Source organism: Polyodon spathula, chromosome 11, assembly GCF_017654505.1.
Source record: "Polyodon spathula isolate WHYD16114869_AA chromosome 11, ASM1765450v1, whole genome shotgun sequence".
In the NCBI taxonomy this organism is placed as follows: domain Eukaryota; kingdom Metazoa; phylum Chordata; class Actinopteri; order Acipenseriformes; family Polyodontidae; genus Polyodon; species Polyodon spathula.
Genome location: NC_054544.1, coordinates 9,191,092 through 9,210,770, shown reverse-complemented (window position 1 = coordinate 9,210,770; position 19,679 = coordinate 9,191,092). Strand labels below are relative to the sequence as shown.

At 37.9% G+C, this 19,679-nt stretch overlaps 1 long non-coding RNA gene across 1 annotated transcript; it reads right to left on the bottom strand.

The window, feature by feature from the left end:
* Positions 1-786: 786 nt before the first annotated feature.
* Positions 787-11,832, bottom strand: LOC121322537. Its single transcript, XR_005951049.1, has 3 exons — positions 11,798-11,832; positions 1,634-1,689; positions 787-888 (listed from the first exon to the last, which is right to left on the bottom strand). It is a non-coding gene; the product is annotated as an uncharacterized LOC121322537 (long non-coding RNA).
* Positions 11,833-19,679: the final 7,847 nt, after the last annotated feature.

Here is a 19,679-nt window from a genome sequence, read left to right as displayed (position 1 = left end):
CAAATCATTGCTGTTTATTATTATTATTATTATTATTATTATTATTATTATTATTATTATTATTATTATTATTATTATTTATTTCTTAGCAGACACTCTTACCCAGGGTGACTTATAGCTGTATACAAAAAATACATTTCAAGAATTACAGTACAATTAAGAGCAACATACAAAATACAATGACTTCAGTTGTAATAACAGCAAATACAAAATACAGTACGATTTGATATCGGGGCAGTTTAAATGCAGATAACAGTGTTGATAGTTGCATCAGGGTTAGATACTAGTGCAAGTGAAATACAAAACACTACAGACTGGGTTAAGTGCAGGATTAAATACAGTAAAATAGGGAGCAGATAAGTGCAAGTTAAAATTCAGTGTTGTCTGAAGATGTGTGTCTTGAGGAGACGCCTGAAGCTGGTCAGGGACTGGGCAGTCCTGACATCAGTAGGAAGGTCATTTCACTACTGCGGGGGCGAGGGTGAGGAAGGATCGGGCTCTGGAGGCAGGGGAGTGTAGAGGAGGTACAGCCAGTCTTCTAGGCATCAGTAGGGGAGTACAGGAGTCTTGAACTGGATGTGAGCACTGATTAGCAGCCAGTAGAGTGAGCGTGGGAGAAGTGAGGCAGAGAGAACACCAGGCGAGCAGTGGAGTTCTGGATGAGCTGGAGCGGATGGGTGGTGGATGCAGGGAGGCCGGCCAGGAGGGAGTTGCAGTAGTCTATGCGGGACAGTAAAAGGGCCTGGACGAGGAGTTGCATGGAATAGTTGGTGAGGAAGGGTTGGATTCTTCGTATGTTGCTCAGGAAGAATCGACAGGTGCATGCTAGAGTGGAGATGGGCTGGGAGTAGGAGAGGCAGTGGTCCAGGGTTACTCAGAGGTTCTTGGCTGAGTAGGAGGGAGAGAGCATGGTAGATTCCAGAGAAATTGAACTAGAGAGATCAGAAGAGGGGGAAGATGAGGAGGGGAAGAAAAGGAGGTCAGATTTAGAGAGGTTGAGTTTGAGGTGATGCGAGTGCATCCAGGAGGAGATAGCAGACAGACAGGTAGAGATGCGGGAGGGGATGGTGGGAATCTCCAGGGGGGGGGTCGTAGAATACTAGGGTCTGGGGGGGGGGGGGGGGGGAGATGGGGGGGGGGGGGGGGGGAAGATCTGAGCATCATCAGCATAGAAATAGTATGAGAAACCATAGGATGCGATGAGGGGGCCCAGAGAGTGGGTGTAGGGAGACAACAGGAAAGGACCCAAGACTGATCCTTGGGGGACTCCTGTTGAGAGAGGGTGAGGTGTGGAGGTTGAGCCATGCCAGGTTAGCTGGTCGGTGTGGTCAGAAAGGTAGGAAGAGAACCAAGTCAGAGCAGTGCCAGAGATTCCGAGGTCAGCGAGAGAGGATGGGAGAATTGAATGATCTGGAGGACACTGGATACATTGCTGGAGAACACACATACGTTCATATAGATACAATAGTTCAAAGTGACGTTAACATTTTAAAAGTGCTGCTGTACAATAATGTATTTTACATATATTTTACCATGAGTTATAAATGTCTTGCAAGTAAGTTGCTTAAAAACTGTCAGGGTAGCAACCCATCCAAGCATTCGATAGACAGACCAAGGACATGCTTATACTTACCCCCAATCACAGCTTTGGCACCTCTCAGGCATATTAATGATTGTCTCCCATTTATACTAGAAACAGGGATGCAAGCAAATGTTTATTTAAATTAAAGACTGTGACTTGAATTACTGTATAATTTTAAATAAAGTACATACATGCTTTTCTATACATATACATATACACATGCAGTATTTACAATAAGAAATAAACTTAAAAACATTGTGACTATTGGCTCCCTTTAAATAATAACACTTACAAACATTGTCTAGTAGTCATGGAAACCTCTTGTCTCCAATTCTGTGTAATGAGTATCTGAATGTAAAGTTGATAGATAAGTGTGTGGCTCCTACGTTCATTTTGCACACTTTGCCCTGTTTTAGCATTTAGTCAGGTTCTTCTTCAAAGGAATGATACATCTTAATTGTGTCAGATTAAGACAGCCCCTCTGAAAGCCCGGTGCCCCCCAACCATTAACATCACTTTCTGCAGCACCTGCTGTTTCTTGAGTTGGAAGTGATCTATCAAAGCCCTGACCAGACCCAACCTTGTTATCTTCTCAGATCTGTCAAAATCAGAACGCAAGTTGGTTGTCCCCAGGCCTCTATTACATCTAGAGCCATCTAGTGGCAGATACAATTTTCTGTCATTTCCAAATATAACTAAAAGCCAAACAGCTGTCTTCATACACTCTTAGCCAGATCAAGGAATGTAACATAATTTGTATTAACTGTTGGCATGAACTTTCCAATTTTAAATAGCAAACAAAACATATACTGGTGGTACAAAACAACTTTAATGGGCCTGGACAGGGTTAGAGAAATACAGAGACGATGTCAAGCAAATAGACCTAACATGGATTGAAAGAAGATATTGAACAGAGTGTTGTGTGAATTTGGAAACAGGAGATTTGTGTTGACTTGTGTTTGCCTAAGTTCAGGAGTGGAGAACAGAGACGACAAGAGGTTTATCAGGACAGGGAGGCGTTAGGAGCACGAGGCAAGCTGAGGGAAGACAATAAAAGCGATGGAACAGTCTGAGACATTTGCGTGACTTGGAATTGGGGAAGTTTCTACTCCAGTGAAATTCTGTGGATGTGAGGTGAAATAAAGAGAATTGTACATGCTAGAGGAAGAGTAAACACTGGAAAAGTTCATTAAACCATACTGTTACGTGTATGCTGTGCTTGTCATGTGTATTGAAATGAATACGTGCTCCTTTGAAGTGTTTATCTGCTGTTCAAAAACTGCCAGAAGACCTTTAACAGGGAATTGTCCATCCAAAGGCTGTTAAATAAAAAGGCCAGACTAGGCCAATGTTAAATTCAGATCTACTGTTCTCTGATGCTTTTTTTTGTACTTCGTGTCTGAAAATTCTCATGTGTGCACTGCTGCTGGTAAAGAGTTACAGACAGATTGTGTTGGTGTCCTGGGTTATCTTTGTGTAATGAATTCAGTAGGAGAGAGTGCACTGGAATCTAGACTGACAATTAAATAACATCAGTTGTTTTCTTTCATTTAACAAAGCAGGGCATAACTCTCTCTCTTTCTCTCTCTCTCTCTCTCTCTCTCTCTCTCTCTCTCTCTCTCTCTCTCTCTTTCTCTGTCTCTCTGTTCATACTTACAGCCTGATTTCTTACTGTCAGACAACACATAGAACAAGAAATATTGAACTAATTATCATTTCCATAAACTGACATTAATGGTCTGGAAAACAAGGGCGCGTTTTTAACATTCAGCGTACTTTTACACCATCTCTGGAGCATACCTAAAGTTTTATGAGCAGTTAGAAGCTTAGCATCCATTATATGCCTCAGTATCAAGGGAAGACAAAGTGCTCTTCGTAGTGAATACAAATCAAGTACACAAGTCACAGCTACTGTGATTACCATATAATGAGACCCTTTGATGCTGATTGGCATATTATTTAGTGAGACCGACAGATTATCAGTTAGGAAACTTTATGTAATTTTTGTCAGCCTCATGCCAACACTAAGTGAGCATCAAGATACAAACCACTTTTTTTCCCTCTGCCCCACACCTTTAGAATGAAACAAATAGGACTTTTCAGCTTTATATGATGCAGGCTGTTTAGAGGCAGAAGTTTGCAAACACAAAACAAAACAAAACTCATTACAGTGCATTCCGTTGGGTTCATTATGGATCATGCCTTCTTAAACATAGTTTACTGGAAACATTATTATTGCTTATCAAGCAGAATGAGGACCTATGATCCCAATGTTGCTTTTAAAAAAAGAGATTTATGGGTGGAGCCTGTTTGGCAATAGATACCATCAGGTGCTGTATTAGTCATAGTGCTCATATTGCTTACTTCCATGTGAGGATACTGTAATCATATTGTTTGAACATTAACAGTAATTACATGGATAATAATGGTTATTCCTCAACACATTGGTGTGCATAGGTTTTGAGACACATTGATTCTTCTCAGCTTGTAAAATATACAGTTGAATTATTTTATGTAGTTTTTGTAAAACTTCTATAGACACACTCTGATATATTACTCATATATGTACCATTCCCAACACATGTAGACAACTGTTTTTGCAACACCTATTTGTTGAGAATCTATTTTTAATTGTTTTATTTAGGCAAACTCAACTCAAGATATTCCATATTTTTTAAATTGCTTGGAAGTATTAATGAAGGAACATTGAATTGGTGTATGATGTAGGTGGGTGGGCCAAGATGGATACTTCTTTGGAAGCAGGTTGAGAGATATCGTTAACTAAATAGTGATTTGAATCAGTTAATCAGCATGGCCCCATATTGTATTCAATAACAGTACAAGATAAAATGCATTCTATTGGCACCTGAGGTCATAAGAGATTATTTACCAGTGTAATAGAACACTTGGGGTGGCTTGATAAAGATGGGTCAAGTTACAACCCTTATTCAAAGATTATAAGATGTCATGGTTGATCCACTGAAAATAATATAAACGATACAACTGCAGAGATCAGCATATTGCTTCAGAGAAGCATGATTAAGACAAGATTTGTTCTCCCATAACAAACAAAAACAACCCTGTTCACCCATGAACTCAGATTCAACTTGTTGATACAAGTTGAACTGTCTGATTTCCTGCTTTCTAGACAGTGACGAAAAGACAACAGACGAGGCGTCACTCATGTATGCGACTCTACATTGTTGTTTACTGTTACAGCAGGAATGATCAGGGGTTAGAAAAGCTGCTGAGAAGTGTGTGATGATCACAAGGCTAGTTTTATTCACACTTCCCCCCTTTTTTTTCCATAATAAAGAATTTTAATTTTGGTTGTGGTGAATACCAAGTATATGAAGTGGTGTGTCACTCTGGGAGTTGATTTTTTTGCCATGTTTTAAAATGTGGTTTACTATACCTCGCTGGGTTTTACAATACTTATGCTGTACCATTCTTTCACTGCTTTATTTACACTTTGCTATGCTTTTACTGTGGAAAACTTTAATAAGGGGATCAAATACTTTTTCTCCTTTTCTAACATTCCTGCTGATATTTATAACACTGAAAGAATGCACTATATTTCAGGTATAATAACTATTTATAGCTGTCACGCTAATGTAGGCAACTATATGTGTTTTTGTTTTTGTGCCCAATGGACCTGAAAGATTTAGCAGGTGGTCTAGGTGTTTATACTGTTATGTGCCTGTTTCGGACAGTGTTTGTTACCAATTATAGAATGGGTCGTGTTTCACTTATGTGCATTGAAAGAAAATAAGTTGTCTTTATGCTTATCGCTTGCCATCTTTTTACTTTTGTTTAGGCGTACAGCCCTCATTCATCGTACTTTTGTATGATGGCATCTCATATAAGGAAGCCTCACACAAGCTATTATCCATCTAAACTGATGTCACTGCACAAAGTATTATTTGACACACCTTGAAATTCCAGATGGATCCTATGATCCACAGTGACAGGTTATCATATAGAATGGTCTGGCAAACAAGTATACATGTACTTGACTTTGCTGCTGCTAACATTATAACACATTTAGTAATTTAATTTGAATGCACCCAATTAACGGAATGTTGAAATCACAGAATCTTTTGAAGCTACAAATCCATACTATACACCAGTCCTCCCAGATATTTCCTTTGAGGTGTTCACTGTGGACTCTGAGTTATAATACCTTCTTATATTACTTGCAATATGATTATTAGAAATCTGTTCAAGAAATGGCATATTCCAAGTAGATCGATAAATAAACATCTGTACACATCTAAAATGTACATGGTTTTTAATTGAAAAAAAAAAACAAACAGTTTTGAATGATTATCTACAAATCTCAACTAAGGATTTGCAGACATTAAGGGAACATGTGAAGTATTTTAGGTGCTTGAGATGAACTGAGTCTATTTACATTTTTGCAAAATTATGTTTTTAACGTTAATAAATTGGATGATATTAGCAATTTAATAGAAAACTAATATAAACTGGTGTTTTAATCAATATGCTATTTAAAACTCTCGTAATATGATTTTAGTAATTTGCAATCTGTTTTTCCGTCTGGGTTCCTCTTAAATGTTTGCATGTTTATCAAAAATACCATTTGGAAAAAAGGAGATCCTCTTTATTCCACTTGTTACATTTATATGTTGCTTCTGCAGGTCTCAAATACTGCAGCCCTCTTGCTGTTGTAGGTACCAGTGTGATTCTGCAGCTGAAACCACCCACAGGGAATAAAAACAAAATGGGCAAACCAACAAGATCTGGTTTCTAATGAAATGGACATTTTCAAAACCTACCTATTATTTTTTCAATACACTCTTCTAAGTGAACTTTGCAAAGTTGGGATAGTTTGCCCTGCAGTAGAACCTAACTTACCTAAATTCTCTTTGAGCAAGAAAACAGTTTCCTGCATAACAGTTTAAACAGTGGTAGTTATCAGATATGATCGCAATACTACTGGGTTTATGGAAGATGTTAGATTGGTTGCAAGCTGAAACTTTCAAAATATTTTTTTTACATAATGCTTAAGTTGCAATTTTTATAGGTTCTGCCCCAACTAGAATCTTACATTGGGATATGTATTAAATAAAACAAAAATAAAGTGGTATAAAGACTTGTAATAAACTGCGTTGTGGCAGTAACCTGAGCCAAAATACAGTTACACAAAAACACATTCTGTACAGCAGAATAACTACACATGCAAACAACTATTCCCTGTTGCACCCCTGTTTAGTGATTGGGGCTGTTACTAGCAGCAGTCAGAGGTGTCACCAGAAGGCAACTCGAATAAAAATGTTTGTTTTGAATGGTATCCCAGCAGGTGCTAGTGCTGAATTCAAAGCACCTTAAGGTGACTAAAAAGGAACCCAAAGGAAGCCATTGTAGATGAGATTATGCAAAATCACGTGTCTGGATTCAGTATATGCTTCATCTTTCGGTTATGTCCAATAGAGCATTGAAATTAATGAAGCACTGCACTGTCTGCACGGGTTGGTTTATGGAACTTTTTATCAAAGAACATTTGTAAAAACAGCTGCAAGACAACGGTTATAAAGGGTTTGTACACCCACCCCCTCAAAAACAAACAAACAAAGACACTTTGTAACTAAGAAAAACCAACAGTTGTGTAGTTTATATATATATATATATATATATATATATATATATATATATTATATATATATATATATATATATATATATCTATATATATTCGTTAAACTTAATTTAAATAAATATAAATTAAATCATTTATTAAGTAAATAAATTTAAATTGTTAAAAATACCAAAAAATGCAGGTACAAACGAGGAGTTAACTTTCCGAACTCAAGTTAAATGAGAGGTATTGTGTTAAACAATATGTCACGTTGTTATAACATAGTGTGCCGAATAAGTATTAGAAACCTGTCGACTAACGCAGACGTAGAACACTTGGTTTTGGTTGTTTGGTGTGCAAGGTAATCAAACATGCATCAAACACATCTTCAGGTGTGAAAAAGTTACTGCCCCCCCCCCCCCCCTAGTTAACTCAACCCAATTAAAGGGATAATTAGGGTCAGCTGTTTAAATACTTTGGTTAACAATCAGGCCTGCTTTGGGCCAGCCCTGCTCAATATAAATCTGAATAACTTTGGCCCTTATCTTCAGAGTGAAGTTGTCAGCACACAGGTTCTAGAGGCACATCATGCCACGATCAAAAGAAATTCCTGAAGACCTCCGAAAAAAAAGTTGTTGATGCCTATCAGTCTGGAAAGGGTTACAAAACCATTTCTAAGGTTCTGGGCTCCACCAAATCACAGTCAGAGCCATTTTGTCCATATGGAAAAAGTTTGGGACAGTAGTGAATCTTCCCAGGAGTGGCTGTCCTACCAAAATCTCTCCAAGAGCAAGGCGTAAAAGCGTCTAGGAAGTCACAAAGAACCCTAGAACAACATCCAGGGATCTGCAGGCCTCTCTCGCCTTGGCTAAGGTCAGTGTTCATGACTCCACCATCAGAAAGACACTGGGCAAAAACATGGCAGAGTAGCAAGGCGGAAACCACTGCTCACTAAGAAGAACATGAATGCTCGTCTCAAGTTTGCCAAAAAGCACCTGGATGATCTTCAAGAGTTCTGGAACAATGTTCTATGGACAGATGAGTCAAAAGTGGAACTTTTTGGCCAACATGGGCTCCATTATGTCTGGCGAAAACCAAACACTGCATTCCACAGTAAGAACTTCATACCAACAGTTAAACATGGTGGTGGTAGTGTCATGATTTGAGAATGTTTTGCTGCATCAGGACCTGGACGACTTGCCATCGTTGAAGGAACCATGAATTCTGCTCTGTATCAGAGAATTCTACAGGAGAATGTCAGGCCATCCATCCATGAGCTGAAGCTGAAGCGCAGCTGGGTCATGCAGCAAGACAATGATCCGAAACACATAAGCAAGTCTACATCAGAATGGTTGAAGAATAAGAAATTTAAAGTTTTGAAACGGCCTAGTCAAAGTCCAGACCTAAACCCCACTGAGATGTTGTGGCAGGACCTGAAACGAGCAGTTTATGCTCGAAAACCCACAAATGTCATTGAGTTGAAGCAGTTCTGCATGAAGGAGTGGGCCAAAATTCCTCCACGGCGCTGTGAGAGACTGATCAATAACTACAGGAAGTGTTTGTTGCAGTTATCGCTGCTAAATGTGGCGTAACCAGTTATTGAGTTTTTTTCACACTGGGGCATTGGGTGTTGCATAACTTTCTTTAATAAATAAATGAAAAAAGTACCAAATTTTGTGTTATTTGTTCAATCATGGTCCCTTTTATCTAATATTAGATTTTGATTGAAGAGCTGTTAACATTCAATGTCAAATATGCAAAAATGCAGAAAATTTGACAGGGGCAAATACATTTTCACGGTACTGTGTGTGTGTGTGTGTGTGTGTGTGTGTGTGTGTGTGTGTGTGTGTGTGTGTGTGTGTGTGTGTGTGTGTGTGTGTGTGTAATATTGCTTTAAAGAATAACATCAATTAAATATACATAAATAAATAAATTTCAATTGTTAAACATACCCAAAAAATTTTAGTCCATGTTGCTCCCCAATTTGAAAGACCTGATTTAAATGACATCTCCCCAATATAACCCACGTACCAGCCCAGAGCAACTGAAGATAAACACATCTGTCTACCTTCATGCAAGTATCTGACCCAATCTGCAATAGGGTCAGACAGATATACATGGGTAATTACCAGTAATAGTGCTTGAAACAGACAGAATGTCATATATATCATGTTTGCAACATTCAAAGATGTATTTTAAAAAAAAATACGTATATGATATAGTTGAAAATATTTTCAGCAAATCTACTTTCAAGTAAACATTGTTTCAAATGCAATATGTGAAATGTACAACAAAGGACGGTAGGTTGTGGTGGTACATAGAGATCACAGAGTGAGCAACAGAAAGTTAAACCACACACATTTCCTGATATTGGAGAACAGTCTGTTCTGCTGCTTTCTCGTGATGCAAGGATTGGTCCCTGGCGGCTTGCTGATGTTTATGAAGCACATTATGCCAAGCTTCTTTTACTACACTGTACTATTATTCATACAACCCACAATAAAAGTTAACCAAGGTCCTTTTGCAGAGTATTTCTTTCCTCAGTTATGGCTGTCTGCAATTTGCTTTACTTTGACCATAATGACAAATAGTACTATATAATTCTATATTCAATTTGTATTAATTCAATGATTCATTCAGGGAGCGTGAGAAACGGTTACCATTAATATGTGTTTGTAATGGATTGTACTGCTCAGTGCTATTTCCTTTTAAATGAAAAGTGTTCAACATTAAAAGCACACAAGGGTATGTTCTCTGATTTAATTAATTAATTATTATTATTAACAGCTATGCTTTGCTGTACCATTGATGCTCTACCATGTGTCCTGCCATATTATAAATTACATCTTCAGGCCCCTCTCAGTTTTCTGTATTTTTCCAGATAATGGTTGTCAGAGCCATCTAGTGGCATAATACAAGAACTGCTCCAATAATGCACTTACCTGTTTGCTAAATTCAGATTCTACAGCTTCCTGATAATCAAAGATCTGAACTGCAACAATTCACCTAGATTCTAATACAGGCTGCAACCTGCATTTCTTCTTTTTTATGGGGAAAAAAAACAAACACCTGGCTACATATGGCAATCCACATGTTAGTGCTGAGTGATGTTTTGTTGTGCCCGTTTAATGGCAACAGATCAGATACCATTCCAGATTAAATTATTTAAATAGGCACTCCAAATTTTCTCATGTTTTGTATGGTATTCCAGCAGGTGCTAGTGCTGAATTCAAAGCACCTTAAGGTGACTAAAAAGGAACCCAAAGGAAGCCATTGTAGATGAGATTATGCAAAATCACGTGTCTGGATACAGTATGTGCGTCATCTTTCGGTTATGTTCAATAGAGCATTGAAATTAATGAAGCACTGCACTCTCTGCACGGGTTGGTTTATGGAACATTTTATCAAAGAACATTTGTAAAAACAGCTGCAAGACAACGGTTATAAAGGGTTTGTACACCCACCCCCTCAAAAGAAAAAAAAGAAAAAAACTTTGTAACTAAGAAAAAACAACAGTTGTGTATTTTTATATATATATATATATTATATTTTATATTATTAGATATATTATATACGCGTAAAGAAAAGTAACAACACGTTGTGTCAATTTAATTAAATATATATTTTTGAATTTAATTTTGTTTATCATTAAAGTTACCAATTTTTATCAGTTTTTTGTCCATGTTGCTCCTCAATTTGAAAGGCTTGAGTTAAATGACATCTCCCCAGTATAACCCATGTACCAGCCCAGAGCAACTGAAGATAAACACATCTGTCCACCTGCATGCAAGTATCTCACCCAATCTGCAATAGGGTCAGACAGATTTACATGGATAATTACCAGCAATAGTGCTTGAAACAGACAGAATGCCATATATATCATCCAATCCAGGTGTTAGTGCCGAGTGATTACAGCGCAAAATGTTCTGTGTACCTCTTAAATGGCAGCAGATCAGATACCATTCCTGATTAAATGATTTAAACAGACACTCCACGTTTTTCTCAATGCTATTTTCAGTACTATCACAGATAACTGTACACATGAACACACATACTTCTAGACAATAGACTTTGTTCATTTAAATGTTATCTTGATATATTGATAAAATTGTTTAAAAAACAAAATAATGCAAAGCCAGCCATACCCTGTGAAGAAGCCACACCTATCCCCACCTTTTTTTTTTTTTTTTTTTAAATAGTTACGTGTGACAAAGTGCCCGCCCCTGTGTATATTTTCTGTCATATGTTGTGTGTTAATGTTGGTGTATAGTCATTGCTACACGGGATATGAACGGGTCTGTGTAACACGAGTGTTTAAAATGTGTATTTGTATTTAGGCACGAGGATTGCACAGCACTTCACGTGCAAGTAAAAAGTAATAATATGTGAGCACGGGGAATTGCACTTTATTAATTCACGTGCAGTTGTACCGCGACTCCAATTGAATGATTGATTAGCAATCGAGACCTGGTACAGCTGCATAAAAACAGCACGTTTTCACTCACTCGTTGGTTGGGTGTTCGGTGAGTGGAGAATGGGAGACAGAGGAGAAATTAGTTATAATTGCTATTGCGTGCTGGTAGGACCCGCACGACACTTGTTAATTTATCAACTCACCGTGTTTGTCTGTCCGTGCACAGTTTTAAGTATAGTCCGTTTCTGTTTGTCTTTTTATTTTGGCATAGAGTGCCGTGTCCTGTTGTTTTCTGTTTATTTAAACCTGCTATTTTGTAATAAACCGGCGCAAGCAAGCGCCATCATCATTTCACTTCACTGTCCTGTCTTTGTATTTCATTCCTTCCTGGTTCTGACACCGCCCACTTCGGCCGTCTCTGTGACACGTGGTGTCCTGCGTGAGATAACAGCGCCTCCAAGCGTCAGACAAGGAGAGGTGTTTTTGGTTTTTAAAAAAAAAAAAAAAAAAAAAAAAAAAATTGGATTACCAGGAGCAGAGCTGCCTCTGCCTTCGCCACCTCTACCAGCAGAGGGTGAATGCCTGCTGGGTCCCCTTCCACCAGCAGAGGGTGAATGCCTGCTGGTATCACTTCCCCCACCAGCAGAGGGTGAATGCCTGCTGGTATCACTTCCCCCCCACCAGCAGAGGGTGAATGCCTGCTGGTATCACTTCCCCCACCAGCAGAGGGTGAATGCCTGCTGGTATCACTTCCCCCACCATCACAAGGAGAGGAGCTGGAGCAGCCTCTGCCTCCCTCATCATCAGGGGGAGAGGAGCAGGAGCTGCCTCTACCTTCATCAGAAGGACCAGGACTGGATGCTGGTGGTCCTCAGCAGCCCTTGCATAGGCTGCTGAGGGAAGCACGGGGAAGAACCGCCCTGCCGCAGTGGCCGAAAAGAAGGCCAACACCCGCACCCCAGCTTGTCCTGATTCCCTGCCGCGCTTGCCCAAGGATGCCTTTTACTCTTCGCCCAAGGATGCCTGCCACGCTTCGCCAAAGGATGCCTGGCTGGCATCGCCCAGGGTTGCCCGCCGCTCCGCATCGCCTGGGGTTGCTCACTGCTCTGCATCGGCTGTGGTCGCTGGGACTGCTTTGCCTGGGGTTGCCTGTTGCTCTGCATCATAGCAGGAAGTACTGTGGCCGGAACCCCACCATGGAGAGCTGCCGGCCACAAAGAAGGGGGAGGAGGTCTGGAGACCACCAACCCCAGCAGCAGTTTCGCTGCCGGAGATCGTGGGGGAGGTCCGGCGACCTGCTCCCACTGCAGCAGTTTCGCTGCCGGAGATCTGGGGGGGGGGGGTCAGGAGACCTGCTCCCACTGCAGTTGCTTCGCTGCAGGAAGTACTGTGGTCGGAGCCCCACCAAGGGGAGCTGCCGGCTTCGAAGAAGGAGGGAGGTCAGGAGACCAACCCCCAAGCAGTCTTTCCACTGCCAGGACTACCCTGGCAGGAGTATGCCACCCCGCTGTCAGCATTGCTGCTGACAACCTTACGACTTGTGGGCCCCTTGAAGCCATCATCATTTCTCTTCACTGTCCTGTCTTTGTTTTTCATTCATTCCTGGTTCTGACGCCGCCCACTTCGGCCATCTCTGTGACATTAAGTTTTTAATTTTTCAAGATGGGGACCACCATGAGGCTACTACAAGCAAAATAGGGCTCCACAACAAAAACATGCCATTTTTACTTTTGATTAACTTTTAAAAATGTGAAATTATCCAATAAACTTTCAAACTTTATCCCAACATTTTATTAAATAAACTGAAAACTTTATCATTTTTAAGTTTCTTTTATGAAAAAGAGAAACTGAAAACTTTTAATGAATAGAGTTTTTTATATTATGATGTTTTATCAAGGCACACATAGTAATTCTTCATATCCTTTACTAACCCTTCTTAAGAGATATTGTCTATGCAAACATTGCTGGCAGAATCACTAAATGTTCTGGCCACTCACACACCCACTAGTGTAAGCAGCACACATATTTTGTACTACAGAGAAGCATATGCATTACAGTATAGCATTTCTTCAGATTCTGTAGCTCAGTCAATACATTGTTTTTTAAAAGGTTTTATTAGAACAGTTACAAACTCATTTAATTCATCATGAAGTCATATTGTATTACATACACAGAGTCATTGCTGTTTTGTTGAAAGATAACTTGATAAGACGTACAATTTGCACTTCAAATTAAAATGCAAAAAACATTCCTGCATATACTAAACAGGGCCTATTGTTTCATTTATTTGAGGTGTTCTTCTAGTGTATAAACAATCGCGATGAAGTCATCTTATTGAAAAGAGCACCGAGGGACAGCACTGCATTGTAATGATGCCCTGTAACCTGCCCTTTCCCAGCTGTATGCTGGTGAGAATCCTAAAAAATAATCATTGGATTGAGACTAATAAATTACTTGAATGCTGTGCTTTTGAAATAAAGATTCTGCACATATAAAGGTTAATATTCTGCATTTGTCACGTCATCCTTAGTGACAGGGTTTTTCTGTAAATATTTATTTTATCGTGTACAGATTTAGGAAAAAAAAAAAAAAATCCCATGAGAAATAACTTTATCAGGTGCTTGTGATTCAGACTGCCCAGATTTGTTTTCCATCATCCAAATAGGAGCTTCAATGGTAAATAAAAAACACAAAGAGGCAGATGGGATAAAGCTAGAACAACATTAATCTAAATGAAATGGAAATTCATCTGACAGGAATGGTGTACTGAACAACCACTTTAATCAACAAACCGCTTTGCTTTTCTCCTGCTTAATCAATGACGCACATATTTGATCGTGCCTCTCCAAGAAATAACATTTTTTGAATATCAGCAAATTCTTAAAACCTGGAACTTGACAGTATGTTATTTAACAATTTCCTTCTCCCTATATCGATTTAGATTCATTTAATAGCTGTGGGAATTGGAGTCTGAAAGTCTGGGGACCTGTTTGTCCTCCAGTATTGAAAATAAATTGGTAGGCCATCTGTGTGACTTCTGTCTTCATTTACAGCAGTTTGATCTTCTGTGACCTCTGTGGCAGCCAATTTGTTGCAAGGTGAATGAGGGATATGAGGTTGCTATGTACCAGAGACCAGTTTGCATTCCTCTTTGACTCTTCAGGTTTCTTTTGTGCCTGAGTGGTAAAACAGTTCAAGTCTCTGCTAACAATGACCTGATAGAACACAGGGTATCAGGGCGGCTTGGCATATTAGAACACTTCTGAGGCCCAGGTTCAAATGTATCCAGACCGGTCTTTGAAGGTTACAAATTGAATTGCAGATTTAGATTGGATACAGTTTGAAGCATACGAAGTTTCCCCATGTATGCAGCTACATGCAGGCTATAGTGTCCTGCCTGAGCAGCTCCTGGTAGCATACAGTTGCTCAGTTACTAGAACAGATTGTCTAATAATGGTTTTCTTTACACATATTTTCCGGGATAGATTTATTAATTAATTTAGTGATTGATTTATTTATTTACTTTTGTTGTCTCAAATAATTTGCAACGCATAGCATTGACTTGTACAAAGTGAATTGAAGATATTGAAGGCTGGTATTATGGAGCCTTTTTGAGTATGCAGCAGATGTTTTCAGTTTTTCTTAGTAGACCACACCACAAGATCAGCACTGTTTCAATATATTATTCATATGGATCCTATATTGGATGGGTGCATGTGTTTATGGGGCAGTCTGGGTTAGGTTTGTATTCATTATGTTAAGACGTTACCACCGAATATCAAAACACATTAAAACACATCTCTAAATGAAGGTAACTAGTCACCGCAGAAGACTCCTTATGTTTAGTCTTTCTCAAGCAAGACTGCTGGCAATGATGTCAAACTGCAAATGTGGTTTTACTACATATTCGATTCAAGGTCCCCAGAGGAAGACAAGAGGCTAGGTGATGTATTTTCAGTCTGCATCTTTGCGTAACCAGGAGATGTTCTTTTGAAAAATAATAAATGATGTACTGTCAAGTATCAATGTGATTGCAAACACTCTGGTTAGCAGATTTTTTATATGATTGACCAACACCCTCTTTTCCACATTAATACTTATTGATAGATTACAGGAAATAGGCATGTGAAAGGTATTATTTATTGTGGCATTACCATAACACAGTTCATAGTGTCTGGGAAACCCTGGGAAACTCTGATCTACCAGCTATAATGTATGTCAGTCAGATTGAGACACATGCCATTCACTGATATTGATGAACAAAATTAGGTGGAAAATGCAATTATGTAATTAAATATAATGAACCTTGGTAGTATAAAATTGTAATTGCACCTATCCTATTTTATAATGAATTGCTTCAAATTCAAATGCAGTCAATTAAACTGTGTTATGTTATTTAAGAATGCACCGTTGTCCCTAGCTGTGTCATGCAGAGGAGGAAAGTGTTTTAAGTATTTTTATTAATATATGCAAATTATTTATTGGCTCCATATTGTACCTTGTAAATGACAGATCATATTATTATTTTAATCACATGGAAGAAAGTTCAATTTTTACAACTTTTACAAGTCTTGGAGAGGACTTACAATATAAAGCAGACAAACATCTACAGTTTTGTGTTCATATAATCTAAAGGATTCTTTTTTTTTCATTGTGATTGTGTTTTTACTCTGATATCACATTTTTATTCATTTTTAGGTATATATTTTGTTATAGTATAAATCCTTTTATTAACAGTTCTTAGTCTTTTTTTTTTTTTTTTTTTTTAAATAACACACATTTGGAAAAAGATTCGGGATTGATCAATGGTGTTTACCAATTCAGTAGGTAAAGAGAGCTCTCAAAGTCCTAAATCCAAAGGCCAGCTTTAATACCTATTGCTGTCCCGCTAGAACAGGTTCCTTTCTTTTTTTCCATCTATCTGCAAGTGTCCCTCGCTGATGCATTTTCACCCTGGAGAATAGGATGATACAGAAAGTTTAGTGAGGCTCAATTACATGCAACAAACTTTGTTGTTTCTGATTTTGAACACAATAAACTGGGCTAATTAACATGGCCTATGTGATCAATGTTCATAATGTAAAACTTGCATATAGGATGGCAATGCCCAGAATGTATTGTATATAAAATGAATACATTCTATATTTAAACACAACCCAAACAAGAACCAAGAAGGCTGTTAATCTGGAATATAATCTTTTTTGTGTTTTTTTTCTGTTGTAATTGCAGATTATTTTCAGGTTGACAGTGCCTTTGCAATCAGACAGTTGGTTTGTTAATTTCTTGCTGCAATTTCCATACTTGTTGCCAACTATAATTAGAATCTTCTGTACACATCAAACTTAACACAAAGCTATCACAAGCACTTCCACTGACATATGCTATTCATTCGCACTTCAACCATATAGTACCCATTTAAACTGGCAGAGGAACAACATTAATCATTTGAAGGGAGGAGTCTCGTTATCTCTGTGTAATCTCACCTGGACTGTAATCTTTTCATGCACATACCTCATGCTGGTGTCCTCTTACATATTTCATCTTTTAAACAGCATCTTAAGGGCGCAGTTTGGCTGGTTAAAAGCCTCTTGCTTCTCAGGACATCCTACATTTAAGGCCCGCAACTGACATGAAGCTAGTAGTCATAAAGTAAGCACATGTCTAAATGTTGCACATGTGTTGTTCAACCAGCTGCCAGGTGCAACATTGTTTGTTTATTATTTTTTTTTTTCCTTAAGCCCACTCAACTATTACCATTGCATTACTAACATCAACTCTTTACCTAAAAATGTTAAATATGTCACTACCTATTAACATGCTATGAAGCTTGTTATTAACAATTACCAAAGGGGCTATTAATATACATTTTTATTGTTTATTCTATCAGTAATTGAAAAGTATTTAAATAAAACTGATAACTGGATTAAATCAAAACTATGGCACCACAGCAGCCAACATAAAATATAAAGGTGCCACACACATTCTGTCAGGCCTGAATTTGAACTATTCTTAACTCATTAATATCTTATTATCAACCTGATTTGAACCACATTTCAAACTTTCAGAAACAATATTATCCTTGAAAACGCAATGTGGTAAAATGTTCAATGCTTCTATGATTTGCTGTTTAATTATGAACAGTAATTAGTATTGTTTAATTATGTGTATCAGCTGTTCAGTTCTGTTAATTAAATTATCTCAGCCCCTGTGTTGATAAATTATATTGCAGCAGACCACTGTCTCATTTTAAAACATTACTTTAATGAACATATCAAAATTCAGCACCACACGCCAGCATCCTTCATACAAGAAATGCTGCGTGATATTGTTGGAAGCAGCCTATTGTTATTCAGTGACAGATTTTTGTCTGGAGATTTAATAGGAGATTAAAAAGAATACCTGTAGTTAATTTTTGATAGTGAAACCAATAAGCCGAAAAAGCTGGAATAATTTAATTCTGTTAATTGGACAAACACTTGGCTTGCCCCAAATACATTTTTAAATAGAATTTGTAAGTTTCATGTTAAGGTTATCAATAGATTTAATCTGTATAATATGTAAATAAAACATTTATATCTGCCATTTTTTCACATAGCTTGAATTCTGAACCAAGGAAAATTAAACTGCCCTCTATTTCATTTGTTTAGATATCTCAGACTGTAAATTGATGTTCTCTGTTGGGTACATATCACATAATTAAGCATAATTCCTAAAATATAGTAGTTTACACATTGCTTGGTTTTATTTACATTTGAGGGCATTTCAACCATCAACCCCCCCCCCCCCCCCCCCCCCCCCCCCCCCCCAAAAAAAAAAAACAGTACAAACCATAAAGCGCAGTTGAAATCCCAATTCTGAATACAAAAAAAAAAAACAATGAAAAAATATTTTTACAATAAACATGTTCACAAAGTATTTTATCATTTGATTCCAGTATCGTGTTACATTTTATAAATTATTATAACAGTTATGCTGTAGGAAATCCTATTTGATGTGAAAAGACATTTCTTAAAATTGGAATCTTGGTCCACATAAGATGCAAAACTTTAAAAAGTAATTTCTTCACATTCTTTACTTTCTGTGATGCACTTACATATACCCTTTCCTCTACAACAGTTTCTGTAATATTAAACTTTCTGCTCACTGATGCAATTAGAACTGAATTAGTTTGAGAACTGAGTAGCTTTCCAGGCTTTCTGAAATACTGCTATTTTGTGCCAAAGGGGTTTAAATAACAATTTAAAGCTGGATTGGCCTGGCCATCTGTCAATTAAGCAATACTATTACAGCTCTACTTTGAAAAGTTTAGAACATTTTGAGACATTTTTGAAGTCCAATTTGTTTACTTCAATTGTTCTATTGTTTTTAAAATGTATTAATTTAATAAAGTGACTATTCCTTTAATGGTATTATCTATTATTGAAGTATTGTATGAAATAGCATGCTGTAAGGGCTACAGGACTGGCACGTAAAAACTGTGGTTGCCATACATCGTCTTGATCTAACCATGATATCTTCTCATCAGACATTTCTGAGTTAAGTCTAGTGTTAAGCTGCAATATTGTGCTAACATTTGTGCTATCATCAAATGCTGCCATGTTAACAATTAGCCTGGCTTTATAATTTGCTTTCTGTAAATGGCATTTTTAATAAATACATATTATAATTATTTATTTTATTTTAAAATGTGTATGTTGGACTGCTGCTTCCTGGTGAACTAGAAAAGTGACTTGTTTTGTCCCTCGGTCGCTGTGCAATCACAGTCAACAGCGAATGGTAGTTTAGCCATCAAGTTGTTCATTTGACTGGCAGCTGCAAACTTTTAACTCATTGAGGCTGCCTGGAATAGTGACAGAAACACTTAACGTTTTCTGCACTTGAAAAAAAGCTTTACTAAAAGCTTAACATTATAAAACACATACTTTGAAGAAAAAAGAAATAGGCTTTTGATTACATGCTGTCTGACCCTGTCAAAGACATTTGCAGTTAAGAGAAATGAAACCAGTCTTGCTGCTTCTGCATGTTTTGTTTTTCTCTGATGTTGATTTTACTTATGATGTTTCGAAAGTGGTGCTGCTTGGACTG